Raw genomic sequence first — 6,877 nt, 5'->3', positions numbered from 1 at the left:
GGGCTCCCGCCGCGCCCCAGCCCGGGTCCCGGGCGGCGGGCCCGGCACGGGGGCGCCACGCTGGGGGCGCCGCCGCCGCTGGAGCTGCGCGGGAGCTGCCGGGCTGCGGCAGAGGCTTTTTGCGCGGCGACTTTGTAACTCCTGCGCCGCCGCGAGAGCCGCAAGGTCTCTGCACTCGCTGGACTCCGCGCGCACCGGTCCCAGGCGGGGGGACTTGACCTTCCCCTTGCGGAGCGGGGCCTCGCACGATCAGTGAGGAGGGGGTGGCGAGGCCCCGGGCGAGCAAGTCAGAGTGTCGGGCGCCCGGGACGGTGCGGGACGGGTGAGAGTCTAGGGACCGAGCTCGGCGAGGCGAGGGCTGAGTCCAGGAGAGGGCGGACCTTTCCTCGGCTTATAGCAGGAGGCCTGTCACATGGTGTGCACGTCAGAGCGCTACCGAGGGAAGGGAAAGAAAGCCTAGGAAATCAGCCCTGCTCGGGAGAGAAAGTTTGCCCGTAGGAGGGAGTAACAACTGAGAACATGGGGGGAGGAGAGAGGACCCCACCATTCTTTACTACTCCTTGTCAAAGGGGTTGGGACCCGAATTACGTGCTGGCCCGCGGTGCTCTGGACCTAGGGCCACTGAACGAGTTGGAATTCCCAGGCTCCTTCCCTTCAATTAGCCCTCAATCCTAACTTCACAAGCACTCCCGTGACGCGACAGTTTGACCAGTCAGATGGCATGTAGGAGACGTCCAGCCCAGAGGTAACTCCCCTCCCCCAATCGTCCGAGGTGGTCCCTGGGGAATGGCTCTGAGATCTGTTGGGTTGTCCCATCTCCCCCAGATTGGGCCAGCAGCTCCCCCATCGAATCTGTTGAGGACCCCCCCCCCCCCCAGTTTAAGCACAATAATAATTGTTTACTGACCTTTTAACCTGTCCCCTTCGGTTCTTCTCCAAAGACGTTTGTTTTCCGCCATCTGTTAATAAAAATGTGGTTAGGCTGGCGTTTTAGTCACTTATCTGCAACTGAATGCCCTAGAAACTTGACAGCTAAACTAAGCCCCTCTAATGAGAGGATCTGACAAATTTCATGGGAATAAAGAAAGTAATCATTGAATGCAGAAAAGAAATAGAAAATGTTAGTGAAAAACAAAATACATTTTTAAAAACTGCACCCTAGGAGCAACTCATAAAAAGCTCTTTCATAATGGGTAAGGGACTCTATAGTTCTTAGTAAGAGGAACATTCTAATCAACACTTCACAGTAATCTCAAAATACTTAAATAACTACAACATATACACACACTCAGGCTTAATAGGAACTATATTAATTAAAACTTTCAAACCAGCTTTAGAAATGTTTTTGGAAAATCTAAATATTTCCAATAGCTACTCGTGAAAAAGAAACGAAATAATATTTTAAAATAAGATGCAAGTTCTTTTCAATCCAATTTTCCTTTTCAGGTCACAAGGTAGTGGAAATAATTTAAATATGACATTATTTTGAGTATTCCCATCTTTGTCATCAACTCTAATCATTGTGGCTGGTGTAAGAATCCCAATAGCTTGTGGAATTCACACTCACATAGCCATACATTTTCGATATTTGCATTTCCTAAAACACTTCTATTTCAAAGTAGGGACCTGCCTCCAAATTACAGCTTTCTGGTTAAAATAACCACTTGACAAAAACTATCAAAAATCAATGGCTTTTTGTAGGAACACTCATCAGCTACCTTTGTGTATATCATTTTATCCACCAGGTTTTTCACATTTTCAAACGTTTTATTACTCCCCTTATCCATCACAGAGTCTCAAAAATAAACTGTCCCCCCACCTAAGACTTATTTTAAAATCGAGTTTTTGTTGCCTAAGAGAGCTAACCACCAGTTACACTTACAAATGACCCATAAAGTCCATCATAGATCTTTGACAGATCTACGAGAACGCCTCAAATTGTAAATAAATTATTTTCCATTGAGTCTCGTTTGAAAAATGACTGAACCATTTAATTATTGTAAGGCGCTCAGCATTAACCTGAGCCAACATTAATCAGCACTATTAATCAGGCATCACATTGCTTTGTTGATGTAGCCAGGATTCCTTACCAAGGCGTTCACTTTTACATTAGGAAGTTTAAGTTTTATAAGTACCCAGTCAATAGCTAAATAAACACCACGATTTGCACTAGACTGAGGATTGGTGTGTGGCGAGGTATTTGAAGGTAAAACTGAGGGGAGGAATTTGTTCGCAGACCATTAGTTACTTTAGGTGATCAGCCTCCATTCCCCTACCCTGAACTTGTCTGGCCAAGGAGGGCGCTGAGATTGACTTTGCGTTCCGTTTGTACCTTTGTCCAAAGCTCCCTCCCCGAAGGGTTAAAGGGATCTTCCCTGGAAACGTTTGAAAAACGTGGCAAATTATCTTCTGGCCACTCAAGGATAAGTGTTAGGATTTAGAGAAGGTCAGAGCTGAAGATCAACCCAGGAGGAGTGCTGCGGGGACAGTGTTAACAGAGATTTGGGTGAGCTTTATACTCGAGCCCCAGATTTGGACGTGTCACTTGCTTTGTTTGCTTTAGTGAAGCTACACTTTTGTACGCGGCCTGTAGCTCCCGGCTCTTGAAATTCCCAGAGCGCGGAAACCCAAGTGTTTCATTTCCCGCGTGGTCCTCCTTTGCGCGCCTCGTCCCCTCCCCCCGGGCGTCCCTCCCAAACGTGCTCCCAGCTCTCAGCCCCGGCTGGGGAATATCCACCGCCACGCTCTCAAGCTGGCACAAGGGACGAGAAACTAGTCTGTGAGGCGGGCTGGGGGCGACGCGGCGATCTCCCTCTCGTGTGCTCCGCTGGCGTGCAAGCTGAACGCGCGGGGCGCCCGCCTGGCCGGGTAGTGCCCACGTGGGGAAGGGCTGCCCCCTGGCGGCGGCGCAGCGCCCTGCTGACCACGCCGCAGGCCCGGATCCCGAGCTGGGAGGCAGCAGGCGTTTTGGGAGTGTGGCTAGTGGGCTCCGGGCCTTCCCTCCCACTGGCCGTCGGACGGCCAGGGTTTTTGTTTCTTGAGGCCCCACCTCTCCTTCTCGGGAGCGGCGGAGCAGGAGCAGAGGCCTTTCCCTGAACCGCAGGTTTCTGCTGTTTTCACTTGGATGGTTTGGGCGCTCCACAAGTCCCCCCCCCCGCCCGAGAGAGCAGTTATTGGGATTGTGCGGCAGCAGGAATCGGGGAGGTGGCGGGACCTTCCCCTGGGGTCGGGGGGGCTCGGCGCCTTGCACTCGGTCCCCTCACAGAACCTCCTTTGGTGGGTGAAGGCTAGCAGAGACCTGGGGGAGTAAACTCCCCATTTGGGACCTTGGACTCCAGCTCTCTCTGCCCCAGAGCATCCCAAGAGTTTACCCATGAATGTGTATACGAACGTGTTTCCCAACTCGGCGGACGCTTGGGGCTGCGTCTCTCCTGGAATCATTCCACAAGTCTGTACTGAGATACCACTTTGTGCCTAGAGCTCTGGTTCTGGAGAGAAAGAATAAAACTGGAGTCCGTGGTGTGAGGGGTCCGGTGGGGGAGCCAGGTAGATGGGCAATTGTTAGGCCCAATGACAAGTGCTTTCTCAGTCCCCCGGCCACAACAGCGGTGCCTGGGAGCCGTTCTTTAACCGGACACTGTCCTTCCCCGTGGCTCTACGCATCTTCCTTTTCTGGAATCTCAAACGTCTGGAGGCCAAAGGGCACTCTATTCCTCGTTGGTCTTTTTTACTTGTTTTTTAAAAATTGTTTTCCAGGGGCGCCTGGGTGGTGCAGTCGGTTGGGCGTCCGACTTCAGCCAGGTCAGGATCTCGCGGTCCGTGAGTTCGAGCCCCGCGTCAGGCTCTGGGCTGATGGCTCAGAGCCTGGAGCCTGTTTGCGATTCTGTGTCTCCCTCTCTCTGCCCCTCCCCCGTTCATGCTCTGTCTCTCTCTGTCCCAAAAATAAATAAACGTTGAAAAAAAATTAAAAAAAAAATTGTTTTCCAGTGTGTGTTAAAATATACATAGCATAAAATTTACCCTTTATTTTTACTTTTTAACTTTTTTTTCTTGTGACTAGGCTCAGAGCCTTATATGTATTAAGTAATGTATAACATGAATATATACACAAACATCACATGGGTGGCATAGCACAGTAGTAAAAATTTACCACTTTATACAATTCAGAGGCATTAAGTCACGTTGAGGCAACAATCATATTATCCATTTCCAGAATTTTTCCATCATCCCAAACTGAAACTCTGTACCCATTAAACAGTAACTCCAGGGGCGCTTGGGTGGCTCAGTCGGTTAAGTGGCCGACTTAGGCTCAGGTCATGATTTCGCGGTCCGTGAGTTCGAGCCCCGCATCCGGCTCTGTGCGGACAGCTCGGAGCCTGGAGCCTGTTTCGGATTCTGTGTCTCCCTCTCTCTGACCCTCCCCCATTCATGTTCTGTCTCTCTCTGTCTCAAACATAAATAAACGTTAAAAATTTTTTTTTAAACAAGAACTCCATTCCTCCCACCCAAACCCCAGCCCCTGGCAACCATGATTCCACTTTCTCTATGAATTTGAGTATTCTGGCTGTCTCACAAAATAGAAAAATACAGTGTTTGTCTTTTGTGACTGGCTTATTTCACTTACAGTATCTTCAAAGTTCATCCATGTTGTAGCATGTATCAAAATGTCATTCCTTTTTAAGGCTGAATAATACTCTTTTCTATATATACACATTTTGCTTATCCATTCATCTGCCAACGGACATTGGGTTATTTTTCTCCTTTTCTGTTCCTTTTCAAACCTCCATGCACCTAGCTCTTTGTAACACCATGCATGCAGTGGGCATTCAATAAAGGTTTGTCATTTTCCTACACCTTTTTCACCCCAGAAATCCTCAAAGGAACCCCATTGTCCTAAGAAAGCACACACATTAGTGAAGTCACAGCAACAGTCTTCCCACACCCTTCTAGATTTGTAACTTCACCTTGCTCACGATTTTGAGACTTTCTTTTTTTTAAGATTTCTTTTTTTAAGTTTATTTATTTATTTTAGTGGGGGAGGGGCAGAGAGAGAGGGAGATAGAGAATCCCAAGCAGATATTCTGTCACCACAGAGCCCAACGATGAGCTTGAACCCATGAACTGCAAGATCGTGACCTGAACTGAAATTAAAAGTCGGATGCTTAACCGACTGAGCCACCCAGGCACCCCAACGTTGAGACTTTCAGATTCACACTCTGCACATTATCTTCAATTTTAAAGAGTTTTTAAAAAAAGGTAAGAGTTAAGACTCCACCAGAATTGTGAATATTTCCCCCTGATGCGCGCGCGCGCCACCCCTCCCCCCCCCCTTACATTTTATATCCCTTTCCTGCCTTCTTACCTGTCTTAAAGCCTTGGAGGCCTCAGATGACCTTGAAATGTTTCTCTGGCTGTCCAGGTCCTTCCACTTAAGCATTCTCTAGTGGTTTAATATTCCTTCCATGAGGGTTGGTTCATACATGCCACTGAGCTAATGTCAAGGTCACAACAACTGGTGAAGTGGGTACCATATGATGGCTGCGGAAACAGCCATGGATAGTTGCCTCTAGTTGTTACAGAGGCCACGAAGGCAGAGTGGAGCCCTCCATCTTCATGTCGCAGTTCCAGAAGCCTCTCCCAACATAGGACTCCATGGGCCAGACTCTTTGCACCCCCTAAATCTGCTTCTTTGGAGCCAGTTACGTAGTCTGAAAATACGTTCAAGGCAAGGTGTTACTGGCTGAGAGTAGTTAGTACCTCTCCTAAGGGTAGATACATTTTAACAAAAAACATTTGATAAAATGTGGTAATCCAGTTTCAAATGGGGGTCTTCACGCAGTGTAGTTGGAGTTAGAGTCCTTTGTGAAGAAGATATTTTAGTGGCCTTCTGGGTCTTATTAAGCAGTCTTATGCTTGCACAACAGCTCCTTAAACAAGCATTTCATGTCCTGAGCAAGATTCAGAAATCCTCAAGAATTCAGAATGTCAGCAAAGGTCTAAATCTGTGTTTTATAACAGCAAAATTATTTATACTGACTCAGGAATTTTCATTACCGCAGGTAACCTGGACTAGCCCTCCTGCCCCAACACACACCAGCACAGAGACTTATTTAGCTCTGATCTCAGTGGCTTGAGGCGGCACATTTAAATTTTGTATCCCAAAATGAAAAGTTCAGAAGATATTTTTATCAGGAATTTAACTGCAAAATACACACATCTCCATTCCAGAGAGGATTCCTCCTTTGGGGGGTTACCTTCAATACAACACTCTCAAGAGAACATGTTCATAGCATCACCTGGGTGGCTCAATGGATTAAGTGGCTGACTTCAGCTGAGGTCATGATCTCGCGGTTCGCGAGTCCAAACCTGTGACCAGCTCTGTGCTGACAGCTCAGAGCCTGAAGCCTGCTTTGGTTTCTGTCTCCCTCTCAAAAATAAATAAACATTTAAAAAAAGAGAATATGTTTGTAGCTCTGTAATCTTCTCATGTTTACTTACATTGTTTAATAAGTTAATTTCTTGGAAATAGACATATTATTTTTAATTCTAACATAAGAATTAAAAAATAGTATTACCATATCTAGAAAGAATGCATTTATTATTATTTTTTATTTGTAGTTCACCCAGGGACTCTCTGTGAAGAGAAATCTCTCTGCTTGGGAAGAATGGGGCTCTTTAAAGTGATTTTAGGGATGCAGCATTGAAAATAAAAAGGATCCTGGGGCGCCTGGGTGGCGCAGTCGGTTAAGCGTCCGACTTCAGCCAGGTCACGATCTCGTAGTCCGTGAATTCGAGCCCCGCGTCAGGCTCTGGGCTGATGGCTCGGAGCCTGGAGCCCGTTTCCGATTCTGTGTCTCCCTCTCTCTCTGCCCCTCCC

This window comes from Herpailurus yagouaroundi, unplaced genomic scaffold, assembly GCF_014898765.1.
Source record: "Herpailurus yagouaroundi ecotype Mexico unplaced genomic scaffold, PumYag 29, whole genome shotgun sequence".
NCBI lineage: Eukaryota > Metazoa > Chordata > Mammalia > Carnivora > Felidae > Herpailurus > Herpailurus yagouaroundi.
Note: the sequence above shows the minus strand (reverse complement) of the source record.